General features: G+C 39.8%; 2 long non-coding RNA genes across 4 annotated transcripts; both read right to left on the bottom strand.

Annotated features, from left to right (window-relative positions):
• Positions 1-1,442: 1,442 nt before the first annotated feature.
• Positions 1,443-7,025, bottom strand: LOC120104737. 3 transcript variants are annotated; one of them, XR_005507096.1, is made up of 5 exons: positions 6,785-7,025; positions 6,611-6,667; positions 3,744-3,930; positions 3,339-3,447; positions 1,443-1,853 (listed from the first exon to the last, which is right to left on the bottom strand). It is a non-coding gene; the product is annotated as an uncharacterized LOC120104737 (long non-coding RNA). The 3 variants fall into 3 exon arrangements; XR_005507097.1 differs by lacking the exon at positions 6,611-6,667 and having other exon boundaries at positions 6,785-7,024; XR_005507098.1 differs by lacking the exons at positions 6,611-6,667; positions 6,785-7,025 and adding an exon at positions 4,192-4,319.
• Positions 4,400-4,849, bottom strand: LOC120104738. Its single transcript, XR_005507099.1, has 2 exons — positions 4,791-4,849; positions 4,400-4,704 (listed from the first exon to the last, which is right to left on the bottom strand). It is a non-coding gene; the product is annotated as an uncharacterized LOC120104738 (long non-coding RNA).
• Positions 7,026-17,439: the final 10,414 nt, after the last annotated feature.

The raw sequence follows: 17,439 nt of genomic DNA, 5'->3' as shown, positions 1-17,439 counted from the left end.
TGATACACCGTTCAATTGGACTGAAACCTGTCAGGAGGCATTCAAAAAGTTGAAGTCTATGCTTAGCACTGCACCCATCGTGCGACCACCCGATTGGTCATTACCTTTTGAGATTATGTGCGACGCTAGCGACTATGCAATAGGAGCTGTCCTAGGACAACGCAAGGATAATAAGCCATATGTCATTTACTATGCAAGCAAAACCTTAAACGATGCTCAAATGAATTACACTACCACCGAGAAGGAATTGCTTGCAGTAGTATTTGCCTTAGATAAATTTCGCTCTTATATCCTTGGTGCTCCTATTGTTATCTTCACGGACCATGCGGCACTAAAATATTTGTTGGATAAGAAAGAGGCCAAACCACACTTAATACGATGGATACTTCTACTCCAAGAATTTGACATCACTATCAAAGATAAAAAAGGAGTAGAGAATGTGGTTGCTGACCATTTATCACGATTAGTTTTTCATGATTCAGTGCCACAGTTTTCCATCAAGGACTCATTCCCTGAAGAGCAGTTGTTTGCACTTTCTAGTATACCATGGTATGCAGATATTGTAAATTTTCTTGTTACAAGCCGGATGCCGGAGCATTGGGGGTCGACAGATAGAAAAATTTTCTTGCGCGAAGTAAAGAATTATTACTATGACGAACCCTATTTGTTTAAATATTGCAATGATCAAACCTTTAGACGATGCATACCGGATTATGATATACAAAGCGTACTTTCTTTCTGCCACACTGATGCTTGCGGTGGACACACTACAGGAAAAAGGACCTTTCCCGACGCATTTTTGGAGCTTTGCCGACGCTAATTAGCGTCGGCTAAAATACCCCCGACGCAAAGCCAAGCGTTGGCAAAGCGTCGGATATACCAGAGTGGGAAAAGTTTTTGCCGACGCTTGAGTAAAGCGTCGGCAAAAACATGGCTTTACCGACGCTTATATAGCGTCGGCGATGTCGGTTTCCCCGACGCTTTTAAGCGTCGTAAATTCCTCAATTGCCGGTGGTGCCACTTCCTTTTTTACCGACGCCTTTTTGCGTCGGCCATTCCTGATTTACCGACGCTTATGTGCGTCGGCAATTCCTGATTTTCCCCGAGCGTTGTCCCAGATTAAGTTTTCCCCGACGCTTTAAAGCGTCGGAAATTGCTCAATTGCCGACGCTTTCGAAGCGTCGGCACAAGCATCAGGGACTTCTTTATAAAGCGTCGGCACAAGCATCATGGACCTCTTTAATCCGTGTACAGAGAGCAATTAGAAATTAGTTTCTTTTGGGTGGTAACTCTGAGGAAACTAGTGAACTTTACTCGATCTTATATGCCCGTATTTTTTTCTTTATAGGCTTTCTCGGGATTTACAGCACTTGAGACCATCAAAACAAAATTTTCATTTCACAGAATAAGCAAAATCATAACTACCACATCTACCAAAGTCATGCATAAATTTTCAACCCATGGCAATAAAAATTTAAGGCAATGAAGGTTCATCAGTTAAAGATACATCAGCAGCAGGTATTTCTTATCATTATTTTTCTCATAAGAGGAAGCCAGTTTATCCATGACAAACATTGACATAAAAGCCACAGCAGCAAGCCAGCAACCAAGAGGCATGACAATAGCTCCAAATATGAAAATTTGTTCAAGCCAAACAACACCATAATTTTAAGCCTTCGATTGAGTGGAAGGTTCATCCTTTGGAGCAGGTTTCGACATTACCGCCTCCAGCGTCTTGTAGAACTCTTCTGGAAGTGGAGCAAGTCGGTGTTGAGGAACATGTTTCGGAATTGGAGTATCGTCCTCAATGACTTCACATTCGTAATCATCTGGAACACCCCACGGATCCCATTCTGCATTCAAAATAACAAAACTTAAGCTGCAGCATAACAGTTTACATAGGCAATGAAATAAACATGACTTCTTGCCCTGTGAACAACTTGTTTGCTAATTATCACATGGAATATCCACAGTAATTTGACAAAGTTTCTTGCAACTATAGCCTAGAAGGCAAGTGTTAAAAAGCAATGGTTAGACCTCTGCCTATATCAGCTCAAAGCAATGCAAACAATACAGTGGAACTGCAATGCTTTAACAGCGCCTCTCTGCTGCTAGTCCTCAGTACTGCACAATGACAAATGTTCTTGCTTTCTAATAGGCCGGGAGTGGGCTGAGAAACTCAATTTTTTCAATATGCATATTTCAAGGCCTGGCTCAATATATCCTAAAACTAGGCCTGTTGGCCAACCTCGTTAACATATAATTGCAGTTTGGGGGAAGAGTCATGGAAATAAGATTGCACAAATGAGAAGCTTTATACTAGGTCCCATTGCATATAAAATGCAGTCCAATAATTAGAACCAGAAAACCACAAAAGATTCTTTCTTATATTTTGTATAACTATGTAAACGGATTCTCAAATCCCTATAAATCATCAAATGTGGGGTCAAGTTTCATGACTACTTCACCAGGCTATAGATTGAACTCCCTGTCTGGTTAGCAATCTCTTTGATTCTTACTCACAGACTTGCGGTAAAGCTCAAAGCAGTGAACCCACCATCATTTAATGTATCACTGCAAGCAATCAGTTGGACCTACAGCTACTACTTCGCAGTTTCCGAGCCATGCAGCTTCGTCACTCCAGGTATAAAAGATTAATTGTGATCCAAGATACAGAATTAGACTAGCATGGAGAGGGTTTAATAATCAAGCACTCACATCATCTTTTAAGGCTGATATTTGAGCAATCCTTATATTAGTTCTCTCAAAAGGGCGCTAGAAGCACCTCACAATTTTCAGGCTTCCTCCAACATTTGGGTTGGATTTGGGTCTGAGAAAATTTAATTGAAGTGTTAGCAAAAGAAAAAAAAGAGCCAAATAACTGGTTTAATCTGATTACTGCTTCGGGGAATCCAACACACAACCTCTTCTAAGGCTGATATTTTAGCAACACTTCACAAATTTCTGATTCCTGGGCTTTATAACTCAACAAAGACAATTTTTAATTTCTGAAACATTCTAATTACCCTGGGGGAAAACTATTTATAATATAAAAAATCGGAAAGCCTTCATTCCCGAGAAAGCCTATAAAGAAAAAAATACGGGCATATAAGATCGAGTAAAGTTCACTAGTTTCCTCAGAGTTACCACCCAAAAGAAACTAATTTCTAACACACCAATATAGGCATAAACCACAGTGAGCCTAGGACCAAAGTACTTCATATTATATGATAAGAACATATATTAATTTATAAGTTGACTCAAATTGTGCAAAGAAAGCTCATATATTCTAAAGTTTTTTTTTTTCGGGATCTAAGGCATGTTTGCTGATATTTTACCTATTGCCAAGAAGAGCTTGGAGATGGATTATGAGCTTCTCCTCTTGTTCTGTGAAGTTGCCTCGCTTGATCCATCTTAGCCTACAGCTCTTGTTGCATCTCATCAGCCCTACCAAACACAAGAGAGGATTTAATAAACGAATAACTACACAGCGTAAACAAAATTGGACACTAAAGACCACCTTTTTAGATCTAGAGTTGTAGACCCTCTGCATCCAAACTAAATTAGGGTCTCAATTAGTAACAAGCTCACCATGTGGAAGGAGAGATTTAAGAAGAAGTCAAGAGGATATCTAATCAACACACTAACACATCACGACAGAACCAAGAAAACTAACCAAGAAGAACTCAAAAGGATATCTAATCAACACACCAACACATCACAATAGAATCAAGAAAACTAACCAGTTCACGGAAGGCCACCCTTTTTGGTGATCCAAAACTACATAAAGCCTCAGCAAATAGCTAACTCATTTTGGATATGATGAGAGGCCATCCTGTCAAAAGGGGACGCAGAAGGGCGTGATAGAGAGGTTAGAGGAGCTTAATTACCAGTACTAGTAGGCACAGCCCTCCAGTTCCCAAGGAATTCCTGATTTAAAAAAAAATAAAACAATAATCAGTATTATAAAATACAAATTACAAAATATATATTATAACAATATGAACCTGTATTACATTGATACATTGACACAAATACTCAGATCAGTCAAAATATGAATATTGATATATCTGATTAAAACTCCATGTTTTTAACTCATGTATCAGAAAAGCTGCCATACAAATTACAATGTACTCTGAAAAAGCAAATTACAATGTACTCTGAAAAATAAGAAACATATACATATCAAACTCATAAAAGATAATCTAGAATGCATCAGGGACGGGATTCAGCTCCATCATCATCATGTCTAGTAGCGTTTGAAGAATCAGGAATCTACAACAAAAAAGAAAGAGAAAACATAAAAGTTAGGAATAATGTGATACATCAACCCATATATCATAATTGATAATATGTAAAGTATTGAAATATAATAAAGTTAATTACCTGAGAAGGAAGAAACCGTTGTAACATGGAAGAAATATTCGTAAGCTGAGACTGCAAATTTGCTTGGTTTTGCTTCAACTCATCAATAGTTGCTTGAAGCCGACGAACTTCTGCAGTGTTACTAGATTCTCTGGCATTTCTTGTATATGTGCCCACTGAAGACAATTGAGTGGGGGTAACTCCAACGCCGTAACCCCGCACTCGACCATAACGCTCTGGGCCCATCAATTCAGCGAGCACTTCAGCTTCAATATTATGGGTCGCGTCGGATGATGATGACCCCCCGACGCGCTCCGAAATAAGATTTGTTGCCCTATCCTATATCTCTCAAAAAAAATTAAAATTAATGTATGCCAATAATAAAACCAAAAAAAATACAGCACAAGCCAAAGATGAATACATACAACTATATCTCTTGACTCCTCCCGGACAAAGCTGCCATCTCGGTGGGTGTGAGTCATCCTATAAAACTCCACCCTACCAGGCTCCCTCCCATTATCATCCATCTACAACAAAAAGTATATTTCAAGAGTATTCATGCTATATGATAGAATAATTTAAAATAAATTTAAATTATTTCAAGAAAGCTTACGAATTCAGCTCTACGCCTCGCATAACTCATGGAGCCTGAAGTGTGAGGAACAGTCTGTGATGCTCGAGCAGCTCTACCAATATTGGAATATGTCTTCCCCGAAAAACAATAAACAATGTAATGCATAAAATGTATAAATTTCTAATCTATAATAATAGTAAATACAATCTAAGGTATTGAAAAAATATACACAACCTGAGCTCTCTCGGAAAACCAGTAGTGGACAAGCTCCCTCCACTGATGAGAGATTACATCTGGAGGACAAACACGGGCCACCTCCTCTTCAGTCATGCCCTCGTGCTTCCAATCCGCCTTTAGCTTCGCCTTATATTCTTTCCATTTGCGGTTGACGGACTTCAGCACCCAATCATGACTATTTGCAGGAAGGACAAATTTTGTCTACATCAAAGTCAAAAATGTTATATCAATGTTAAATCAAAAAATAATTGAAGATAGTAAGCAAATTCAATTCTTTACCTCAACAACTCTAAGAAGCTCAACCTTATACGAAGGAAGCATTTCGTTCCATTTCGTATAGTTGAGTGGACACAATTGTCCCTTCCGCGCAACCGATCCTAAAAAAGTTGATAAAATGCTTGCAGCATTCTTGATGGGCTGCCCCAGCTCGTTGCAATGGACGACAATCTTCTCATCCTCAGGTAGGCTCCATACGTCCCGTGCTCGAGTGGGCCCTCGTGTTCGCCTCACTCTCCCCAGTCCATCTATAAAATAACAAGTCCATTAAAGGTAAATGATTTAAAATAGTTAGAACTGGAATGAACATCTAGCCATTAAAAGCAAATGATTTAAAGCAAAATAGTTAGAACTGGAATGAACTCATAAGTCAAGGAGCAATTGATCAGAGCGAATGAAACATCCTTGACTTATAATTATAGCATTCAAAAAATCAACAAGCCAGAATAAAAATATGAACATATTCCTTTGAGCTTAAATATATCATTTTTCATTCCAGGGTAGAAAGGGGCAACAAACAAGCATGCCCCCCCTGAGTACTGGCAATGCAAGAACCTTGTAAAAACTTTCTGCATTTTGGCACAAGTCGTTATTATGTGACAACCAACATGTTATAATAATCAGTATTGCCTTCAGGCTGGACATGCTTCAAGGTGTTTGATATACAGGACATGTAACCGACCAACCTACTTGGACATCAGGATTTGATATAATGGCAGACCACAACTTGACACCGTACTAATTTGTGCAAAACTACTAGACCTTAACCTGGAATATTAGCTAGCCGGCAAGCACATATTCCCTGCATAGGGACCCAACAATAGATACAGTCCAACACTCCAACATAATAATTTGGTAAGAGATACTTTTTATGCTAGTTTCTCTTCAGAAACAGGATGTAAAGGAAAGGGGGCAATTACAAGTCTGTCAGCTTGAAAGCATCAGACATGTAATCTTCAACTCTATTAGTCCTTTGACATTTTACAAGCAATCAACTAGTTTCAAGTCTTTTGATGCTAAAAACCAAAAACACTATGGTTCCAGATTATGCTATAATGCTTTTGACGGCTGTAAATCACCAGAAACTAGTGACTATCTAGTTCAGTAATTCTAGAAAGGTTGTCAAGAATCTTAAAAGAGAGTATGAGGATCACTTACCTCAGACGACCGCCGACTAGCTAGGGCTCGGGATGGAGGTTTGATGTCGGCGCGCAGCTAGGGCATCGACCGAGAGAGGATGAGGAGAGGGGGCTGGGCGAGCGTTAAAGACAAGAAGAAAACAAACAGGAGGAGGAGGAGGAGGAGGAAGAGAAGGAGGAGGAGGAGACTTACCTCAGACGACGGCGAGGTCGACGGCGGCGGAGAAGCGGAATCTTCGATCGCCGATCGAGGCTACGGATGGAGGTGAGATCAGTTTGCAAGCCCTGAAAACAAAGAAGAGGAGGAGGACGAGAAGGAGGAGGAGGAGGAGGAGGAGAAGGAGGAGGAAGACGGCAGCGGGGAAGCCACGGATCGCGACGGAGCTGAGAAGACGGCGATGGAGCTAGGGCATCGACTGACTCGACCGATAGAAAATGGAGGAGACGGGGCCGGTTGGGGGGTTTAATGTTTCCTAACGACGCTTTTAAGCGTCGTAGATTCTAAATATTTGACCGACGCATCAACGCGTCGTCGTTTCTTTGGATTTACCGACGCTTATTAAAAGCGTCGGCAAAGGTTGGGCTGGGCCAAACTTTTCCGACGCTTTCCCTAGCGTCGGGAAAACTCCTAACGACGCTTATAAGCGTCGTTGTTTCTCAAACTTATAACGACGCTTTATAACGTCGTTGTTTCTTTCGCTTTTCCAACGCTAACCCAAAGCGTCGGGAAAGGTTGGCTGTGAGCCAACCTTTACCGACGCTTTCCCCTAGCGTCGGTAAAAGTAAGTCGGGAAAGGCCTAGTTTCCTGTAGTGACACTTTGCCTCTAAGAAAACTGTTGCAAAAATTTTGCAATGTGGTTTCTATTGGCCCACTATGTTCAAAGATGCCCACGAGTTCTGCAGGACATGTGATCCATGTCAACGTATTGGAAGTCTAACTCGTAGGCAAATGATGCCTCTTCAACCCATTACTATTATCGAAATTTTCGATTGTTGGGGTATCGATTTTATGGGCCCATTCCCACCATCTTTTGGATATGAGTACATTTTAGTCGGTGTCGAATATGTGTCCAAATGGGTAGAAGCTGTTGCTTGTAAGACCAATGATCACAAACCCGTCCTGAAGTTTTTAAAAGAAAATATTTTTTCACGATTTGGGATGCCTAAGGTCATAATTAGTGATGGTGGAAAACACTTTTGTAATAAGCCTTTTGAGACATTATTAAAAAAGTATGGTGTCACCCACAAAGTTGCTACCCCATATCACCCGCAAACTAGTGGCCAAGTAGAATTAGCCAATAGGGAGATCAAGCGTATTTTAGAGAAAACGGTGAACCCATCACGAAAAGATTGGTCCTTGAAACTATCAGATGCATTATGGGCCTATCGTACTGCATACAAAACCATTCTTGGCATGTCTCCCTACCGGCTAGTCTATGGAAAAGCGTGTCATCTGCCTGTAGAAATAGAACATAAATCGTATTGGGCAATTAGAAAATTGAATTTTGATTTACAAGATGCCGGTCTAGCTAGAAAATTGCAATTAAACGAGCTTAATGAGATTCGCAGAGATGCTTATGACATTGCTAAAATTTGCAAAGAACGAATGAAAATCTTACATGATAAATCAATTTTAAAAAAATCTTTTGAACCTTTGCAAAAAGTTCTTTTATATGATTCCCGCTTACATCTGTTTCCTGGTAAGTTGCGATTGAGATGGACAGGTCCTTACATTATAAAAACTGTTTTTCCACATGGGGCGGTTGAGATTGAGAATCCACGGGATGGTAGAATTTTTAAGGTAAATGGACACAGGTTAAAACCTTTTCTTAAGAATTTTGCAGATGAAGAGGACTCCTTTTTCTTGGGGGAGCCTTCTTATGACTGAACATGAAGGCAAAGGTATGTGTATATTAGTTAGAATTATTTTTCTAGTTTTGTAGGTTTTATTTTCTGGATATCAACAGCTCAAGGTATTCCTTTCTCTCCAATATTATTTTCTCTACTGTCTTTCATTATAGTTTTCTTGTATCTATTACATTGAGGACAATGCAACGTTTAAGTTGGGGGGAGGGAAGTATTTTGCAAAAAAAAAAAAAAATGATTTTGCATTCTTTTCTAAGCAAATGCACATGTATTTTCATATTGAGTTTGTGCAACTATTAAGGCAAGGAATACATGCGTACTATGACTAATTAGAGATCTATTATTAGATCCCCGCACATGTATTTAATGATTATAGGAAGGCCTCAGGAGTTCACATTTGTTTAATGCATTTTTATTAAGCCATATCTGTAAAAGAAGTACGAGTATCCTTGTCCGTACTATAAGGTTCTTGATTTAGTTTTCACATAAAGATAGAGGTTGAATACCCCGGCTAGATCATCTAAGTGCCTTATGTTCCGATCTTGGTTGACCTATAGTCACGTTGCAGTCACATTATATGGTTCAGTTTACCTTCTCTATTTTGAAAAAAATAAAATAAAATAAATAAATAAATGAGGAGATGACAAGTCTAACCTCGTGGCGTAGTTTGGTTCGAGTAATTAAGCCCGAGGGGTGTTTTCACCTAATGCCTTGAGCCAACTGGATCAAGAGTCATTGGCTGAAAACTCGCTACATGGACCTTGCTAGAGCCTAAGGGGGTTGGACTATTGTAATCACCATATGTCTTTAAAAAAAAAAAAAAAAGCATGAATAGGGTTGGTCGGGCTGAACCCAGTGACATGTGGTAATGGCTGGTTTGACTCCATTGTATTGGACCTTTGTGTACTTTGGATATTTAGTTGGGATTGATAGCTCTTTCTTTACATACGAACCATTCTTGACGAATGTAGACAACATGTGATATTCTGAAAATTTGATAGATCAGGTTCTAATAAACTGTAGTAAACACTTGCGAACTTGAGTAGTGCACCTAAAATTCAAGCTGTACCATGTTGTGGTGGAGGTATTAGTGCTCTATGAAAGTCATTCTGTTTATGCACACTACACTTTATTATTCCCCTTGCTTTGATAGTTGCCAAGCTTAAGAAAAATATATATCACATGTGTATTAGCTTAGGATTTATTTCATGTCATATCATTCATGATGTTTGTAGGTAACATCCCTGAAAACCCTCACGAGACAACACTCGTCCACTAGGGTAACCTAGGGGTTTAACGGCTTGTTGCACGTGCCAAGTGCAGTCGTGATGCCCTACGAAAGTGGGTACATATCTTAGTTTTATGTCTTTAGCTTTAATAAAAAGTCAAAGGATTGACCAACACTTTTTGTACTCTCATGTTATTGTTTACTCTGAATTGCTAGAGACTAGCAATAAGCTAGTTGGGGGGTATGATGAGAGCACAAAAGTGCGATCTAAGTACCAATTAACTTAGCCTAATGCTAGCAAAATAATGATAAATAATAGGTGTTAGCATTTGAATGATTAATATTTTATCCTTAGCACTTATTATAATTTATATCATTATTTTGTATGAATTCACCTAAAAAGGATGCATCTTCCTAACTGCATAACAGAGTCCATGACTCTTCTTCCGCGCACCCGAGCAACTTCCCAAATTCTGCAATTAGATCTCCTAGCTTCCTCCATCATCCCAGAGCGTCCACCTCTCCCGGGTTCTCGCACATCTGAGCCAAGGTTCCTGCTTACATTCTCCCGTTTCCGCGAGTGAGCCACGGCATTCATCAGCTTCTCCCATGTTCCAAGCCCTCCGCGATCAGCCTCGTGTCCGAGATTTCAGCATTCCGGATCCGTGACCTGCGCCCATCTCACGCTCCTCCCAGCCATCCGTCTCGTCCGCAGCGTCGCACCCGATCAACGCTCCTGTGCCCGTGATCGTCTCCAGCCTCCTCCACAGCACCAACGATCAACGCCCCTTTCTTCCGAACCCGCATCAGACTCCCTAGCCACCTGTGTGATCACCACCTCCTTCACAGCGTCCTTGTGCGGCTTATCCTCCTGCGAGCCACCCGTGAAGCCCCTAACATCCCGCTGATCTCGCCTGCAGCCATTCATGACCATCTCGGCGACCCCCCCCAACAGTCCGCGATCAGTTTCCTTCTGGGCGTCTTGCAGATCGGCGACTCGTCCCTGCGTCGATCCCACGCAAGTCCAGCCTCTTCATCCGCCCGCGATCACTCCCAGCTGTCCGTGATGATTTTGTGCATCCTCTTCTTCCGCGAGCCATTCCCGGATCTGCGCCTGCTCCTGATCCGCCCGAGATGCAGCCCTTCCGTCGAGTGCAAAGAGGGGGATTGAATGCCAACTATAAAGCCCTCTCGGTTGGAGAGGCAAGGGGGGCTCCGATTCCGAAAAGAAAGAAAGAAAACAGGGGAGCCGGCTGTTGCAGTTGAGGGAAAAGAGAAGAAGGAAACAGGGTATGCCCTGTTTCCGAAAAGAAAAAGAAAAAAAAAAAAGTGATGAGAGGGAGGATAATGTTTTTAATGGAAGGCTAATTCCTTTGGCAAAGGGTGATGGATGAACCCTTGTCATGTTGCTTTCATCAAGTACACTCTAAACTTTAATTCTAATTGTTTTATATCTATTCGTATGTTTTGGGTTCTTGCATATTTATTTATTGGATAGATCTTGCATAGTTTATATATATTGATGCATGAATTATTTCGATGCTTGATTTGTCGTAGACGTAACCGGCACGATAAATACTTGGATGTTTAATTCATGTTTTCCGATTGTATAGTCCATGATTAGAACTACCCTATCATATTAATCCTTAATCAAGAATCGCTGAGTCTATTTGTTGAAAGTTACATTGTCAAGGAGGATTCCGGATCCCTAGCCTTCTCTATATTCTTGAACGTTGTTTAATCACATATTATTCTCTGTTTTTAATTTCTAAAGATCAACTAAAAATTACATCGAAAGATTACGCTAAGAATCCATAGATCGTTCCCTGAGGAATCGACCTCGGACTCCCGAGTTATATTACTTGTGCGATTCTCCTGCACTTGGGAGAGCAGTTTTTCAAAAGCACCAACAGGCGTCAAAACTATGTTAACCTACAAATTAATTGCTTCCCACACATCTGAAAATCTTAGTGTTAAATCTTTTGATGGTCAAAACTTTAGGAGGTGGCAGAACCAAATACGGTTCTGGTTCACCATCCTAGGTTTGATCTTCGCCATTGGTGGGTCTTACCTATCTGCTTCACGACCTGCTACTCACAGCAACCCAAATCCTGCTCCTTCCTCCTCTCAAACTGCTGCTGCTTCCTCCACCTCCTTCACTAGGACTCCAGAAGAAACCAACTACCATTATCTTCATAGAATCCTAGGAGCTCTTTCTGATAGGCTTTATGATATTTATTATATAGCTAAGAGTGCCAAGGATCTCTGGGATACCCTAGAAAATAAATATGGACTTGATGATGCCAGGGTAAAGAGATTCAAAGCTTCTAACTTTAGCAAGTTTAAATTTGATGATTCCAAACCTATGAATGATCAAATCCATGAGTATGAAACCCTGATTCTTTAACTCCAGGCAAATGGAACCCACCTAGATGAGTCTTTCCAAGTTGTCTGTATCATAGATAAACTTTCACTCTGTAAGTAGAGATTCTGATCTCCTTGAACTCATACATAGTGATATATGTGACTCAGGGAGAACCTTAAGGGGTGAAAACAAATATTTTGTAAGTTTCATAAATGATCTTTCTAGATACTATCACCTCTAACTTATCAAAGCTAAAAATGAGGTCTTAAATAAATTCAAAGTTTATAAAGTAGAGGCTGAAAACCAACTAGATAAAAAGATTAAAATCTTAAGGTTTGATAGAGGAGGTAAATACCTCATTTGAGCTGACCCAGTTCTGTGAAGAATATGGGATAATTCATGAAGTGACGGCTCCTTATTCACCCCCTAATGGAGTAGCTGAGAGAAAGAATAGAACCTTAATAAATATGGTTAACTCTATGTTAATTAGTTCAGGTGCACTAGAAAATCTTTGGGGAGAAACACTAGTAACTGCATCTTATATCTTGAATAAAATTTCATTCAAACATAATGATAAAACTCCATATGAAATCTGAAAACATAGAAAACCTAACTTAAAATACTTAAGAGTGTGGGGGTGCTTAGCTAAAGTAAAAATTCTAAAAAATAAAAGAAAGAAAATTGGACCCAAAATAGTAGATGCAATATTTATAGGATATGCAATTGAGAGTAATGCTAATAGATTTTTAGTGTTTAACTCTCAAATAAATGAAATTAATAACAACACCATAATAGAAGCAAGAGATGCAATCTACTTTGAAAGTATATTTCCCTTTAAAATAAGGATAAATGATCAAATAAATACTAATAATAATTTAGGAACTAGTTCTAGCAAAATCAAATTTAGAGAAGAAGAAGAAGAAACTGAACCTAGAAGAAGTAAAAGAACTAGAGTTGAAAAGAACTTTGGAGAAGACTACTACACATTCCTAATAGAAGACTCTCCTACTTCTTTAGCGGATGCCTTGAAATTTCTAGATGCCCCCTTCTGGAAAGAAGTAATAGATAATGAAATGCAATCCATAATTCAAAACCACACTTGGAAATTGGCAAACCTACCCTCAGAAAGTAAACCCATAGGATGTAAATGAATCTTTAAGAAGAAATTTAGACCAGATGGAACTGTAGACAAATATAAGACTAGATTAGTAGCCAAAGGTTTTACTCAAAAATCTAGGATTGACTTCTTTGATGTTTACGCCGCTGTAGCTAGAATCACTACCAGTAGGATCCTTGTTGCCTTGGCTTCCATTCATAAGCTGGTTATACATCAAATGGATATTAAAACCGCTTTCTTGAATAGAGACCTAGATGAAGAGATCTACATAGATCAATCCGAAGGTTTCATTATCTCAAGTCAAGAGAAAAAGGTATGTAGGTTGATTAGATCTCTTTATGGTCTAAAACGAGCCCCTAAACAATGGCACCTTAAATTTGATGAAATAATCCTAACTAATGGATTTAAAATTAATAACACAGATGAATGTGTATATTATAAAAAGAAGAATAACAAAATTATAATCTTATGTTTATATGTAGATGATATCCTAATTTTTGGAACAGACTCAAAAATTATTAATGAAGTTGTTGTGGTTCAAATCTGGCCCGAGGGTGACCACGCCGGTGGAGCGGAGGGAGCCGCCGGTGCTGAAAAGAGGAAGACGGGAGCCACCTCCTGCATGATGGCCGTAGACCTGCACAAAGCCTCATCGGTGTTTCCGATGAGGGCCCTCCGACATCAAGTTAGAGTGGGTCAATTTGGTCCAGCCAATGGTCCCTTAGAAATTACCTGACCGAGCTATTTATAGCCTCGATGGAGAGGCCCAGGTGGTGGAGGTACTGTCAGTCCTCATCATGAGAAAGCGTGGCTCTGAGCCGGATGGTGCGCAGCATAGGCTGGCCGGTGACGTGTGGTACAGCCCGTTCTTGAGAACGGTAGGGTGTTGACAGTCATAGCAGGGTATGGCCGGAGTAGTAAAGGTGCCGTCTAACTGCTGTTGGCCGGTTATGGAGATATGACATGGTAGTGTGGCAAAGTACGGCCATATAGGTGAGCATAGACCCGCACATGGGTGTGGTCGTTGGTGAGGCCGAGCTCGTTAAGTAGTCACGTCATGCATTTGATGAGGTCAATTTGGTTGACCGCTGGAAGTAGCTTGGCTTCTCGGGTTCCGAGATGTGCTCAGAGGAACGCCTCGAGCCCAAAGGTCGGAGCGTATCACCAGGGTTGGCGTTCCGAGCTTGGTCAGGACGGGTCGACGATTGTCTGGAGATACCCCGAGCTTGGTCGGGGGAGTCGGCAAATGTCTGAAGATGGTGGAGCCTTCAGCGGAGTTCCGAGGATGAGCTAGCCCTGGGCCGGAGTGAAGATTCAATCGTCCGTCGTTGGTGTTTACTGGGCCGAAACTGGGCGGCTTTTTAGTTGTGGGCTGGACGGTCCATTTTTCCCTCTATCAGAAGTAAAACAAACTTTATCTCTAAAATTTGATATGAAAGATTTATGAGAAGCAAACTTAATCCTAAATACTAAAATCATAAGGAATGAAGATGGAATAATTTTGTCCCAAAGCCACTATGTGGAGAAGATTCTTCAAAAGTTTCACTACTCTGATTGTCATCTCTTCATGTAAAGAAGAATTTAGGTGATCCAGTCAATCAAAGCTTGTATGCCCAAATTATTGGTTCTCTAGGATTTCTTGCAAATTATACCAGACCTGATATTGCATACTCTATGAACCGACTGAGTAGATATACTCACAATCCTAATAATTATCATTAGACTGCTCTAGAAAAATTCTTAGGTACCTTAAGGGTACCATATCTCTGGGATTATACTATTGTGGTTATCCTGCTGTTCTTGAAGGCTATAGTGATGCCAACTGGATCAGTGATACAGTTGACACCAAATCCACCACTAGTTTTGTCTTCCGTTTAGGAGGTGCAGCTGTATCATGGAAGTCTACAAAACAAACTATAGTGACTAGGAGCATCATGGAATCTGAAATAATTGCCCTCGATACCACTAGCATTGAGGCCGAGTGGTTTAGAGATCTACTGATAGATTTACCTCTTGTGGCTTCACCATTACCTTCTATATCTATTCATTGTGACTGCAGATCTGTTATAGATAAATGCAATCAAGAAAATGCAAATGTGAAAATGAATAGGCACTTGAAAGTGCTGAAAGTGAATCCTAGGTTCTTCGGTGTTAAGCATGCTGATTTTTTTTTAAAAAAAAAACCATGGCTGAACCTGATCGGGTTGCCTACGTACCCCTTCATAAGGGGGATCAAGCCATACGTAGTTCTTTTTAAGTTTCAAAAACGCAGTGGAAAAATCGAATCAAACAATTTAATTCATGCATGCTTACAAGATCAAATCTAGAAATCAGCACCTTAAGAACACATAGGATTATGCCGGAATCGTTTAAACAATTATGCTAAAACTTTCATGCATGATTAACTATCAGATCTAAAACTTAAGAACTCTATTCCAATTAATCTCCAAATATCCATCGAATGGATTCTGGAGATATCTCCGTGAGGAGCCACAAAAGAGGGTAAAACCTCGGAGAATCGGACCTAGATCTTGATACCATAATAAATGATTAATGCTAGATTAATACCTTTTATGATGGATGAAAGTTATGGATCTGATCCTTGACTTCGTAGCCATGCACACGAATGGTCTCTACAAGAACTACACGCGAAGTTTCTGAAGAAATCCAATCCTGCGGAAGTGCTAGCTTGCGCAGAATTTCTTGAAGCTGAAATTTGATCTTCCTAACACTATCAACTTTTGATCCACCTTCTTGGAAGAACTTGGAGGAAAGGTTTATAGGGATTGAAGAGAACTTAGATCTGATCTAAAGACTCTTATCAGAGACCCCTAACACTAATGGCGCGATGGACTTAGAGGAGGAAGAAGTCAGCTAGATTGAATGCAGAATTTTTCCATGCATGAACTAGGGTTCCTCTCTTTTCTTTTTCCCTTTTTTTCTTCTTTTTCTCTCTTTTTTTTTTGAATTCGACCACCAGCTGATGGAGTTCCTTTTAATGTTGCTATTCCCCCTAACTTCATGCCAACCATCCCATATTTGGGGAGGATTTTGTGGGATTTTGAATTTTGAATTCAAAATTCAAGTTCATGCGCCATTACATGATAAAGCTTGATCTAATCTAAACCATTCATCATGTTGCCACTTTTCTCTTTCAATTTCGAAATTCCCATGCCCCCAATCAGATTAGAGGGTCACGTGGTGATTTTGTGGTGATTAAATTCAAAATTCAACCTTAATTAGATGTGAGAGAAGGATAAGGATGACATATGCCATGAAGAGAGAGAATTTGATCTTATCCAATTTTTTTCATGAATTTATCTCTTCATTTCGACCCATCTAATGATGAAAGAGGTCTTTGATGTTGCCAAGTGTCCCATGGCACCATTAAATAAATTAAATTAATTTTTAATCATATTAAAAATTAATTTATGGCGCCATGCATGGATATGTGACAAGTGGATTTCAAGATCCGAACAGTTTCAGATCAAACCCATTTAATTTAATTAAATCCTAACAATTAGAATGATCCAATTACCATGGGTTGAGCCTAATCCAATTAGGTCAATCCCTAATTAAGCACAAATTTAATCTAATTTAATTTGGTTAACCAAGTCCTCTTGATTCAGACCTAATCCAATCAGGTCAAAAACCCTGATTGAGCTCAGAATTGAATCTAATTCAATTTGTCTCATCCTTAGTCTAATTACTCAATCCAATTGAGTTCATTAGCAATCTAATTACTAATTAATCCTTCGATAATTACTTTAATTATTTTATAAGATAATTTACCAATCAAATTGACCAAATTATCCCAAATGATTCTTAATCATTCATCAGCTTTCTTGATCAATCAGGAATCTTCTATGCGTGTGACCTCATAGGTTCGAACCTAAGCCGGTAGTATAGGAACAACTTCCTACACTAATTGATGTGACCATCTAGCAATGGTACCCGACGTCCGGATAGGTCGAATATATGCGAAGCAAATATTCTGGAATCCTGAACTATGGTTACTGTATAATTCAATCCCTTTGACTCCTAATGCCAGGATGACTTAGAGCTCACTGTCAACCCTATAATTAGTACATCCATTATGTGATTAACTTTAGATATCCTATGACTCCTCACTGGAATTATCCTGGCCAAGGTTTTGCTAAATTAATCACAAGACATTATCTCCTGTTTTCAGGAGGGGTCAATCCATCTCGACTCACAACTGACTACGCAAGTACTTGACTGCACCTAGTGACCTTCTATCACTGAATTAG

This window comes from Phoenix dactylifera, unplaced genomic scaffold (assembly GCF_009389715.1).
Source record: "Phoenix dactylifera cultivar Barhee BC4 unplaced genomic scaffold, palm_55x_up_171113_PBpolish2nd_filt_p 000090F, whole genome shotgun sequence".
Taxonomy (NCBI): domain Eukaryota; kingdom Viridiplantae; phylum Streptophyta; class Magnoliopsida; order Arecales; family Arecaceae; genus Phoenix; species Phoenix dactylifera.
This window is presented reverse-complemented; position numbering and strand designations above follow the sequence as displayed.